Here is a 12,206-nt window from a genome sequence, read left to right on the forward strand (position 1 = left end):
TAAAAGTGTAACAAACACAAATGTCCAGTTTTTTCAATTATCATTTAAAAAGTGTAACAAACTAGACGAGTGCATCTATACTTACTTTTTCATTATCCCAATTTTACCCTTAAACAATAGATTTTTTTATTATAAAGATTGTTGTTGGTGTCATTAAAAAATTAAGATTTTAGATCATATTCTTTTGTTATATTATTGGTTTCATTGAAATAGATAATCATGGTAAGTTTGATTTGTTATAATTTGAAAGCAAAAAACATTTACATTTTTACTTTAATCAAAATTAAAATTTCATAAAAAAACATTATTCATAATTTTCAAACGTTAGCGCAATAAAAAGAGCGTATCCGTCTTTTCATTAGTGGCATTCCTTGATGATGTGCAAATCTTTTTCTTTGTTTTGTTATTAAGAAAAAGAAAATTAGTAAAGAAACAAATGTCTAGCTGGATTGAACTTTCAGATAGAAAGTTACTTCTTATCAACCTTATCTTATAGTATGTATTTTTCTTAAAAATAGTTGCCTATCATCATTTCACTAACATTTTTTTCAGGACAAAATTCCTCTTTTATTAATAATAATGCCGCTGTCGTATTTAACTTTCTCAATGTGTCTTGAAATGTTCAAGGAATTAAACGAAATTACTTTAGGATATCATATAGAAAAACCTTATTTTTATCCCTGTGGCGGTGCTAAAATAAAAATCAGGTGGTCCTCTAAAATAAACTATAATATATAAACATAAAATTAAAGTTTAATAAACATTATGCACGAAGTTGAAGTGGAAAAGTTTGATTAAAAAGTTCAGGTGGGTATTTTTGAAAAAATGAACTACATATTTTACTACTACTATAAAATATGATTTTTTTTTTTTTTTAAGTTCTTTAGTTGATGAAAAAGAGTTCTTTAGGCGTATTTCCTTTTTAGTTCTTTATGTGTATTGCTACCGCTATAAATTATGATACTGTTTTTAAAAGTTCTTCATGTGTTTTTGAATTTCTAAGTTTAGGTGATGAAGATGATGAAGAAGGAGATGAAGAAATGAGAAGGAAAAAAATATTAGTTTTAGATAGTTCACTATAAAATAGGTTTGCACGATCCAACGATCATCTTTTAAGAAAAAAGATCAAATGGTTAAGATTAAAAATTTTAATAAGTTTTATGGTGGATCACCTACAATGTTGGTTCACTTTAGACATTTAAGGTTATGATGTTAACAAAGAGGATTAAAACATATAACTTAAGGGACCACATTAAGACGTTTTTTAGTTATGCAACCATTTTGCAACAATCAAATAAGATAAAGGATTGGTGGATCAATTAAACCTATAATTATCTATGATTTTCTTAAATTCATAATTTTTTTTAAAGTTCTGGAAAAAAAAAGTTTGTTACATCCACAAAAAGTAAATTTTAAGTTGACAACTATTTGAAAAATACCAAAAAAAATACATATAGGTTTTGTCTTATAAAAAATGGTATCACTCAAAAACTTTTGTTGATAACCTAAAGTGTAATTAAACCCAAACGACCACTACATTCATAAGATACGTACACTTGAGAGTGTGCGATATAGTAGTTACATGCAACGTGATATCATCAAAGAGTATTTCAACTGGTTTAACTTATTGGAGAATCATTAAAATTTTCAAATAAATACAAGTGGTGAAAACTTGAGAGGTACATTTCAAGAAATGGACGAATGTATGTTGCACATGGTGGATCATAAAGAAGTTAAATTGATACAAGACACATTGAATAGAGTAAGGAAAGAATTTCAAATTATTAACTTTTGGGTGGTATTTGAAATTTTATAAATTTAGCTTTGACGTCAAAAATTTACATAGTCACTTTTTTTTTTAATTTTGAAAATTCATGCATGAAAATTTTAAAAAACTGCAAATTCTTCCCCAATTTTGTTCAAGAATTGTAAATTGGTCTCTATATTTTTAAAATTTTCTCAATTGGTCCCTTTTCTATATTTCTAAATTTTGAATATGGCCCAAATCTATTAAATCACTCATTTTAGGTCACTTTTCATTATACTTATACTTCTATCATAAAACTTGTAAAATTTATAAAAAATAGTCCAGCAAAGTTTAAAAATGAAGAATTATATAATTCTATCCAAACAAAACAAAAAATAGAAATAAAGGGAATCCATTTGAAGCAATTTAATTTTCATGTATTTTTAATTACTCCATCCAAATAAACTCTAAGGTTAAAATTTATCATTGCACTTAAAAATCAATTGTTTGCTTTTTATAATTTTGTTGGACCACACCAATTGGTTTCCAATGGTAGTAGTACTCTTCTAAGTTCAAATTAAGGCTTTATAAATAGCAGCACTAGGGACTTTGGGATATCGCAGTTAGATATTTTAAGAAAACAAAAGAAGGAGAAGATTATAATGGAGAGGAAAATACTGCTTGTGTTGTGCTTCTTCTTCTTTATTATACCGCAGCTCGTAAGCCTTAGTGTCATTTTTTTCATTTTTTTTTTCCATGTTCTTTTGAGATGTAATTTTTTATAAGATACCATGTTCACCTTTTAATTGATTGAGAAAATAATATCTTGTTTCGTATGGAAAATGCAGAAGAAAGATGTATGAAAATGAGTTCTCGATTTGTTGGTCCATGCATTGGCGCAGCTGAAAGCCAAGTTTGTCACTATACTTGCATTGGAGAAGGTTACCTGCTCAAGTGAGATGTGCTATTGTAGCTGTTGAATTTGCCACTATATACATAAATAAAACTAGTTGTAACATCTTTCACGTAATTAAAGCTAGTTCATGAAATAAATAGAGGAAAATTGATTGGTGTGGATTTCATGAAATAAACTAGTTGCAAGGTTACTTTGTTTGAAAAATCACCTGGTGAGACCCTTCATTTATCATGGAATCAACTAAATTCGTATCACATATTGTTGTTGTATAAGAGGAATTTGCAAAATCTCTTCAGTGTCATGAATAATAAATAAATTTTTGATAAGTTGTCTATTTCCACGCATTTTATTATTATCAATCTATTTTGCAACTGATTAATTGATAAAGAAAGTTGGGAGGTGTTTGAATTTATGTGTTATTCTCACAATGCAACCAAGAATCATGCCAAATATTGATTTCTAAAGACCAATTTAATATTAAATTTTTAATTATTGAGTTTTTAATTTAAAATATTTACCCACAAATTGTAACAGGAGTATAGGGTTAAAATTACCAATATATAATTTATAGTTTTAGCGAGGAACAATGGTTACTGACTTTAAAACTTGCGTCCAATTCAAAGCTACATGATAAATCTTCTGAAAAGTCACGACCAATTGCATTGTGAAGTGGTGTTAAAGTAGTATATCAAAACATATGCTAAGGGATCACATCAAAGATCATGGTGACTTTTCAAGTTGATTGATGGTTGAGTCCTTTCAAAGTTCAATTTCAAGAGCTCTATAAATAGCAATACCTATAAGCATTGGGATATCACATAATTGCCACTTACATATTCTTTGGAGACACAAGAAGATAAAATTATAATGGAGAGGAAAACACTTGTTGGCATGTTTTTCTTCCTTATTGTTTTCTTAGATGCTCGTAAGTCTACCTTTAAATTTAGAGTTTGATTTTTATATGATGCCATTTTAAATATTTATAATTTATATTGTCAATGCTTAGGAACTTAATACATCTTAAAAATAATATCCGATTCAATATTTTGTGTAGCAATAAAAATATACATAAGAATTCTCTTAACAAATGTTGTAAATATACATCTTAAAATAATAATTTGTTTCATTTCAAAATTGCAGAAGAAGGAATGGTGGAGATTGAGGCATGTGAAATACCATGTATTTTGTTCGATGGTGAATGCAATAGTTTACAAGACAATGATGTATGTCATTATCTTTGCAGAATAAATGAACTTTTATTAGGTGGTTCATGCAAAAACTATAAGTGCATTTGTTATGCCAATTGAACGTCTCCACTATGAGAGTAATATATATTAGAGACAAATAAACCTAGCTATAATTTTATTCATGTATAGCAAGTTCAATGCCTATGAAGTAAATTATGAATTGATCATTTGAGAAGACAATTAATTACTACGGAATAATAACTAATAAGCAAATTTCAAGCTTATTTAATAAATTAATATCACAAGGGCATTGGTTAACAAAACTCATATAAGAACGTAACCATAATTCACTTTGTATTGACCATACCATTTACGTATGTGCCGCAGTGGCGGAGTCAGGATTTATATAGAGCCTGGGCGAAAATTTTATCGCAAATTTTACCTCGGATTATTGGACTATCTTCCATTCGGTCTAACCACCTTATGCTACTTCTATACATGTTCTCCACAGTCTACACAAATCCTATTCATCTACGACGAGACTGTATTATCTTTTCTAAACTAGTTAGTTTTCAACTTCCTCTCTAATTATTTCATTTAAGGTTTTGTTTTGTCTTTTGTCACTGCTCATCCATTATAACATTGAGTATACTTTCTTGTAAGATATATGTGTACATCAACCATAAAAAAAAACTAAAAGACAAAACAAAACTAAACAATACCTGGTAAGAAGGTCCAAAAGCTAACCCAGTTAGCTTGGATTGATCTTCTCTTGGTCTGTTCTTAATCAACTCATCTTGCTTCACCTTGGGATGTTCATTATTGATTTATTAATCTTACATTGAACTAATTTCATAATGCAATGTCCACTGACTTTGCTTGGTTACACTTACAGCATTTGGCTCTTTTCTTTACACTACATTCACCATCCACAAAACAAAACAAAAAGTTGAAATCAAGTAATAGAGTATGGTTTCAACTCCTTTTTATCTTATTATTGATTGACCTTAAAATAAGTAAACTTCATAGCAACATGTTCTATATTGTAAAAAAAACTTAACTTGTTAAATGCTCAAACTAGACATACCTGCACACAGAAATGTCATAATCCAAAACAAAACTTTTGATTTCTCTAACTACACAAAAAAATCACTTTTTTCAAGCGTCAACATAGTAAAATAATATTGATTTCACCCATATGAAATAAACAAGGAAATATATGTAGAGGAATGAACAAAAGCTTTACGGCTTGCACTAATTAAGCATTTATCAGAGACCCAATACTGAAACCTTGTAAGCTGGTTGGAAAAACAACATAAGGCAGACAAAAGTAGTCATACATACCCCATTTTTTGCCTCCATTGGATGCTCTTCATCAATGTGGCAGCACAATCCAACAATATCAAAACCCATGAACATATCTACATTAGAACAACCTCACATCAATTACCATAAATACTTACAAATAAACAAACATAGGGAGTAAAGAGGCAAAGAATAAAGCCTGTTTGGATTGGCTTTTTTGAGCTTATCTGCTGACATAGGTTTTGTTTAATAAAAACAGCTTATAACATGTTCATAACAACTTCTACTAATTTTTCAATTCACATAACAACTACTAAATTTGTCCTTTAAATTTGTCCTTCAAATGATCAATTTTTCAATTGCACAACCAGTTTTACAATTTTTCTAAAACCCTAAAACAAGGAAAGAAAGGAAGGAGAAGAAGAGATTACCTTTAGAGAATTAGAGTGAATGAGAAGAAGAGATTAGCATCCGAGAGAGAGATGAGAGAAGAGATTAGCCGAGAGAGAGATGACTGATGAGCAGGGGCGGTTTCACGCGTAGTGTGTTGTCACGCGTGGTGTGATGTATTTGCCCAAATTTTTTTTTTGAAGTGTGTAAATGGGCCTATAGGTTGGGCCTAATGTGAGGAAATTACGGATCGAGCCCGGGCGACTGCCCGGGGTCGCTGGGCGCTAGATCCTCCCCTGATGTGCCGCATATAACTTTCCACTTGCTATTGCCTCACAGCTTCACTGCATCTCGTCTCTCCAAATTATCTTTTTCATCTGTTTGGATCTACGTGACCCAACATTTATACCTCCATTTCTAGACAATTGTATCCACACTGGTTCCACTTCCAGCAACTCGTGTCCTATCGTTTTGAATTTTTGAAAATGTAAAAAGGGAAAACTGGTTTGCTCTGTGGAATCGATCAAACCACTGGTTTTCCAATTTTTTGATGGTTTTCAACCGGTTTCGTGGTTTGCTATCCGATTCTATAAACTAGTGGTTTATGGTGCTAACCGAACCAGACATTGGCCCAGTTCACGGTTCAACCGATCGAACTAACCGGTCCAGTTCAGTTTTGATTACCTTGAACCCAATAGATAATTTTAGGTGTTAAATTATCAAATGAAATATAGATGAGAAATTTTGTATAGAATAAATTAATTTAAAAATATATATTGTAATATACCTTAAAAAAAACATATATTGTAATATGTGTGGACAAAAAATGGATTTAACCCTTTTTAAATTGCTTCACAAATGTAATGTTGGGTATTCCCAGCAAGGTTTAACTTGATTATCCAACCTAACACAAAGGTTTGGTAGAAAACAAAATTAGTTTAGGACAAATACAAACCAACTCAAGAGAGTTGTTTATTTGAAAAACGTACGGGTTTATGATTGTAAGTTCTTTTTTGGTGGTGGCCGAGGTTTGAACATCGGACCTTGTATGTATCTTGCATTATCCCTATCAACTGAGATAAGTTCACGAGGTCTTATGATTGCAAGTTCTTTGACACGAGAATGCGACTCATTAAAATTTTGAGTTTTGTTATTGTTGATTAAACTTTTATATGTAGGATCTAAAGGTATTTTAAATTTAATTCAATTCATAAAATTTTAAATTTTAGAAATGATCGAATTTTTATGATATACGTAAGAATATTATTTAATTATATAACTTTTTAAATTTTGAAATATTTTATGTCATATGATCCTGATAACCGGCAATTTAGTTGGTTATCACGTTGCATTTAGTTCTCGTAATGGACAAGAAATTGAGTGATTGCATTGTCTAAGACATCTAATCAGTTACTATTTTAGGATTTTATAGTTTTAGTTGTTTTTAATGTTGTTTAATCCTTTTGAACTAGTAATGCTTGTCATGGATGTTTGATGATGTCAATTAAGGAATGTCTCTAAAGATGTGGGAAGTTGCAGCGTGGATGAATTTTGATTTGCTGAAGATTTGGAAAGTTGCAGCGTCCTGGATCGCTAGTTGGGTCGTACATAGTACGAACACGTGGGATCAAGTCTGGCCATTGCTTGATGAGGAAGAATATGAGTTGTCCCCAATGATTGGAATCTTAGGAATATGACAAGGAGTAGGTAGGATATGATAAGGATAACTCATGTGTAAAATGACCAAAGGGCACAACTTATAGTGGTTGGCCTTGTACTATAAAAGGACAACCATATGTGTTGGTGCCAAGGGTCCGAAAATTCATTATAGAATTGGAGAGGCTAGGTTACAGCTAGGGTTAGCAGCTTTAGAGTTCTCATTTCATCTCATCTTCTCCATAGATGAGCATGGGTGCTAGATTCTAAAGGTTTAAAGTTAGATTACTTGGTGATGCTTTGGCTCACCACTCTCCTTAAAAGGATCGAAATCTTGTACTAGCTCTATTTAATCTATCAATTTAGTTTTCCATGTTTTCATTTATGTTTATTTTCATCTCCATCTCTGTGGTTCAGCTCACCATGAGCTAAACCCCTTCTAGTCGTTTATACATGATGAGTTTATGATGTTTATTTATTTGCGATATATAAATTTGTAGCGTCGGGCTTCTTTTTAACAAACTGCTTTAACTCAAAATCTTTAGAAGTAAAATTTGATCACTTTTATTTTTAATGATATAGCTCCCTGATCTTTAACTGGTATGGGAGATGAACATGTTTGTTAGATATGAATTTGTCCTTGAGCATCGAAAGGTGAAAGAATCAAGAGAGACTATTTGAACATTAACTTGAACTTAAAAGAGCCTGGAAGCTATAAAAAGTTATAGCTAAGCGCTAAGATCTTGGTAGGATTTTATTCATAGGCCAATGAGCTTAATGTCTTCAATACTCTTCGTGAAGAAAGGGTAAGCACTTGCTGATTGCATGGTGATCCTTACATGCGGGGTCTATACTATCTCGGTTGTTCTAAGTATATCCCTTTGATGGCTAACTGCACCTGCTGATCGCACGGTGATCCTTACGTGCAGGGTCTTGTCAATTCAAAGGTAATTGAAACATAAACTTAAATTGACTTTCCTAAATTTCCAAAGGTATGATGGTCACACTAAGGTTATACGCATGCTACGGTATAGGGTTATTAATCCTATAGTATTTTGCTACCTTCGTAAGAATTATTAGTGTGGGGCCTGGCCAGTGTTCCTAAAGGTTTTCCGATCTATGAATCTTAGGACACTCATAGCACATTCTCTTTCTCCCTTTGGTAGTTCTACAAACGGGCATCCCTATCAGCGCCTACCTTACCAAGAGGTCGAGGAGAATGTTCTTACTAGGATAGGTGCACTCCCCATGGTACTTGTTTCCCTAATTAATAACGAGTTACATTCTAGGTTCGACAGATTTTACTCAATATTAGTAATGTCACCTCCTAAGTACTTACTGCTAGGGTCAACTCGCGCTCGATATCTTTCATCTAGTTATTAATCACTTACTACCTAGATAGGTAGATATTAATATACAAGATCAAAGGAAGGATTGAAATATGAATGTTGATATTGGAAGAAATGAAATTAGACAAGACGACACAAAACTTGATGGGAACACCCCAAATGAATAGTTTTGTGAAGTATTGAGGCAATAAGTTTCGCTCTTAAAGGGTTTCAATAACAATCAACCATGGGAATAGGCGTGATTGTTATTGAAACACACTCGTGGATTCTGAAAAGAACCATGAAATACATTAGAGAAACTTGTCTTTAGAAACTGGTTTAATTTAAGAGGAAAATATAGGTTTGGATTATGAGTAATTTGTCATTACGATGAACCAATAATCCCGAGGCGGTTTTTATTATCTGAATTTTATATCAACAATCTGTTGAACTACTTAACTTTAAACCTTTCAGCTAATCATAATTAGAAAGAAAATCGGTAATTACAACGACTCCGTGTGGAACGATATTTTACTACTTTGATAGAACTGTGCGCTTGCGAATTTCACATCAAGGTCCACATAAATCTTCGGATGTCTTGCTTTGCCTGATTTATTTGATTTCTTCGTCAATTACTTCAAGAACGCCTTAAAATTGCTATGTTTCGGAAAGAATAGAATTACAGACTCAAATATAGAAAACATTACAAATGTTCCGAAATCATAGGCCATTGATCTAATACTCATATGCTTTGCTGGTAAAACCTCCTAAAATTGACTGAAAAACATGCTAAGAATGACGTAAGATGACCTGTCATCACAACTACAAAGTTAAATCGTTGCTTGTCCTCAAGTAACGAAAGAAAAAACATGTTGTAAGGAGAACAATTATTATTGATTTTAAAATGTTGTCCAATTCAAAGTTACATGTTGTAACTTCTCAAAGGCTATGGCCAATTTATATTAGGAAGTGGCATAGAAGCAGTATATCTAAACACAGGCCAAGGGATCACATCCAATTCATAGTGACCTTTCAAGTTAATTGATGGTTGGAATATTCATCCATGTTGAACTTCAAAAGCTCTATAAATAGCAAATCATTGGGATATATTAAAATTACCACTTATAATTTTTTAGGAAACACAAAAAATCATTATAATGGATCGAAAATTACTTATTGGCATGTGTTTATTTATCATTGTTTTCTTAACTCCTTGTAAGTCTTTATTTTACTTTTTTTTTTTATATTTTTCTTAATTGAAGTATGTTTATATTAAATTTTGTTTATTGGAAAATAAAATAAAATAAAAATATATGCAAGATACCCTTAAAATTTAGAGTTTGATATTTATATGATATAAATTTAATGATTTATAAGTTATACTATTAAGAATTAATCGGATATTAACACGCGATAACAATAACTTCTAATTCAAATAATTTGTTTGCTAAAATCAAATATTTAGTATAAGGATGTTGTAAATCTTCAGTTGTTTAATAAAATAATTTATTTCCTTTGCAAATTGAAGATACTGGAGCGGCAGTGATGTATGGTCCATGTGAAAAACCAAGTAGATTGTTCACTGGTGTATGCATTGGACATTCAGGTAACAAACAATGTGAGTTTCTTTGTCAGGAAGGAGAATACTTACTCCGTGGTTCTTGCCAAATGAAGACATGCGTTTGTTATGTATGTTGAATGTCAATGAAATAAATGGTGAATTAATCCTTTTCCCTTTAGTTATAAGATAAATAATATAGTATTTATGGGTTAATATGTACAAAGGTAGACAGCTAGTCAGCTCGTTCATATGCTGCCATGATTAAATTAAATATGTAGTAATAATTATGTTTTGAGTGTAATATTTTCTTAATCTAAAGTATCTAAGCCAATGCAATGTAATACAATGTGACACGATTTCCAAATGATATATCATGTCTCTTTGACATGCAAATAAAAGTTTAATTTCATATGAGAAATGATATTTGAACAACCGTTGTTTGACAACTTTTGTGACAACTTTCTCTATCATACTCACATTGTCATTCTACTTTCTCTCTTTGTTGCTTTGATTTTTGTGCCACTACCTAAATTTCTTTGTATAATTTGGTTGTCAAACAAGTTGTCACAAGAAATGGTTGTTCAAATAACATTGCTCATTTCATATAAGGTTGAAATTGCTATCTATATGTATAAATAGTAGTTTTTTGCTACCACTCTATTGGATAAATATAATATATGCGCTAGTCTCATGTTTCTGATGATATCAGCTTGAATGGTACTTACTGGATTTTGAAGAATCCGTGGGGTATTTTAAAATATCTATGAATATAAAAAAAAATGCATTTATGCAAAAGAAAATGCATATTGATCGTAAATATAAGAGAAAGTTTGGTCATAAAAGTTTATGTATTTCTGTAAAATTCTGAACCAACATCTATTTTTTTAAGGGAATTAAGACGTTAAACATTACATGTAAAATATGTACAAATATTGCATGAAAAGACAAATAAATATAACATTTAAAATAAAATACTTAAATATACATATGTTTGTGTATTTCAATATAAACTATTCGGGGAAGAAGTCTTCGAGGGGAGGGGATATGATGTCCATCCCCAAACCACCCTCAAGGGACGTTCCCCCATCTCATCCATGCAAGGGGAATTCCTCACCTACTGGACTCAAAATGAGGTAGTCTTCACGGGAGACTACTTCGTTTGAAAGTTACAAATTACATTCTTAATCACAATTTGTCACCACATCAATAAAATAAATAATTTCATTTTATTTAAAAATTGTCAAACATATTGTTGCAAACTAATAAATTGGGATTGGATATCAGACTAAAACAACTTTAATTCGACATTGTATTTAGTCACATAATTTTCAATTGAATCGCAATTCAAAAATTACAAACAAAATATTTGAATAATAATAATAATAATAATAATAATAATAATAATAATAATAATAATAATAATAATGAAAAATTACAATGACCTCCCCTGACTTCTATCTAATTGAAACAAACCTCCCCTATATTTTTGCAACCATAAGCAACCAACCCTGCCGTCACATTCCTTAGTTTGCCGTTAGCGGAGAAAGCATGTTATTGTTCTTGCTAAACCTTTTAGTTTTCCTTTCACAACACATACTCAAACTGAAACCTATTAATTATTGTTCTATACTATACCAGTATACCTCTTCCCGGACATTCATCAGAATTCATCATTTGAGATCTTCTCTTCGTGACTTCTCAGTGTTAATTATACAACTTTATGTCTTATGATCTGATCACCCAACCTAAAATAACTCGGTTGGTTTATTTTCCGACTAAAAGCAAGTAGTGTTCCTGTGAGAAAATCTTGTGTGGACCAGGACCAAGAATTTTGGTTTGGTCACACACACAAGAATTTGCCTTCTCTCTCTTCTCTTCACTCTTCTCCATTTTCTCTCTCTTCTCTTTTTGTGTGTGACCAAACCAAAATTCTTGGTCCTGGTCCACACAAGTGTTTCTCGTGTTCCTGTTTCTCCAAGACCACCACATCCCAACAGCGAAAATGTTGGCATTATAAGAAGTTAGTCTTTTTTTAAGTTTGTTGAGAACATTTGGATTAGAGAAAAAAAACAAAACTAATGAGTTAAAGCCTAGGACATACCAGAGATGGGTTGAA

At 31.3% G+C, this 12,206-nt stretch overlaps 4 long non-coding RNA genes across 4 annotated transcripts; 3 read left to right on the plus strand and 1 right to left on the minus strand.

Moving 5' to 3' along the window:
- The first annotated feature begins 2,250 nt into the window (after nucleotides 1-2,250).
- Nucleotides 2,251-2,989, plus strand: LOC146896545 (uncharacterized). The gene is made up of 2 exons (XR_015021270.1): nucleotides 2,251-2,466; nucleotides 2,596-2,989. It is a non-coding gene; the product is annotated as an uncharacterized LOC146896545 (long non-coding RNA).
- A 405-nt stretch (nucleotides 2,990-3,394) lies between these two features.
- Nucleotides 3,395-4,078, plus strand: LOC146896546 (uncharacterized). Its single transcript, XR_015021268.1, has 2 exons — nucleotides 3,395-3,588; nucleotides 3,804-4,078. It is a non-coding gene; the product is annotated as an uncharacterized LOC146896546 (long non-coding RNA).
- Nucleotides 4,079-4,438: 360 nt separating this feature from the next.
- Nucleotides 4,439-5,701, minus strand: LOC146896547 (uncharacterized). The gene is made up of 2 exons (XR_015021271.1): nucleotides 5,587-5,701; nucleotides 4,439-5,271 (listed from the first exon to the last, which is right to left on the minus strand). It is a non-coding gene; the product is annotated as an uncharacterized LOC146896547 (long non-coding RNA).
- Nucleotides 5,702-9,643: 3,942 nt separating this feature from the next.
- On the plus strand, nucleotides 9,644-10,793 carry LOC146896548 (uncharacterized). The gene is made up of 2 exons (XR_015021272.1): nucleotides 9,644-9,744; nucleotides 10,058-10,793. It is a non-coding gene; the product is annotated as an uncharacterized LOC146896548 (long non-coding RNA).
- The last annotated feature ends 1,413 nt before the right edge of the window (nucleotides 10,794-12,206 follow it).

The sequence above is a fragment of the Medicago sativa genome, chromosome 8 (assembly GCF_051527215.1).
Source record: "Medicago sativa cultivar Bolivia chromosome 8, Bolivia_mono, whole genome shotgun sequence".
Taxonomy (NCBI): domain Eukaryota; kingdom Viridiplantae; phylum Streptophyta; class Magnoliopsida; order Fabales; family Fabaceae; genus Medicago; species Medicago sativa.